Here is a 932-nt window from a genome sequence, read left to right as displayed (position 1 = left end):
ACATGAGTTTCGGCGCCACCCTGACGTCGTGCCAGTAACAACGGTAGCCATCAGGTCCGTCCAAATTGAATTTCTTTTCGTCAGTAAATACGACAAGTCTCCAATACTTGCTAATATCCACAAATTGTTTCGCGAATTTTACCCTAGCTACATTGTGATAAGGCTTTAGCGCTGGAGCAAGTTTTCTCTTTGAGAAGGTGGTGTAGAGACTTCTCCGTAGCACACGAAGGACCGTAGATACACTAGGGCGGGCGGGAATCAGGGCCGCGATCTTCGTGGAGGACAGGTTCCGAGAAACAGCTAGGCGAAAAATCTTGTTGGCATCCCGCTCGTGAAGAATCGATGGTCTGCCCACTTTCTTAGGCTGGTGTGTCCGTGTGGACGCCTTCAGGAAGTTCCTAATGGCCCCCTCGGTGCGTTTAATGCGTCGGGCGATCTCACGGTTACTTAGTCATTCTTCCTTGTAGACTTTAATGCGCTCACGTTCCGTCACAGTCAAAAGCTTCCCTCGCGGCATCAAATTTGGATCTGTTGGTTGATAGTGATTGCCCCAAGAGGGCGTTTTTTGAGCTCTTTCCATTGGGCTGCGTTATTTGCAAAATAGCCACTTTAGCTTTAGTTATTTCAAATTTTGTTAAGTGCGTATATATTTTTGACGCGATCACTTACCGTTATATTTTCGATTGTGAAAAAAAATAAATTGTTTGGCTAGCTAAGCTGTCAGGGTTGCTTCTTAACAGTTATCCACGTACTGTAGCGCTTAGCTTGACATTTAACTCGCACTACCAGAAGAGAAATCTTCATTTTTCAAGTGCGTATATAGTTTTGACGCGGACTGTACCAACCTTCTAGAATGTCGTATTCATCGTATTCATCTTCCTAAATTTATCGTCTCAGTACTGATGTATTATAACTGATTTTATATATCCACA

The sequence above is a fragment of the Phytophthora parasitica genome (genome assembly GCF_000247585.1).
Source record: "Phytophthora parasitica INRA-310 unplaced genomic scaffold supercont2.20, whole genome shotgun sequence".
In the NCBI taxonomy this organism is placed as follows: Eukaryota; Oomycota; class Peronosporomycetes; order Peronosporales; family Peronosporaceae; genus Phytophthora; species Phytophthora nicotianae.
Note: the sequence above shows the minus strand (reverse complement) of the source record.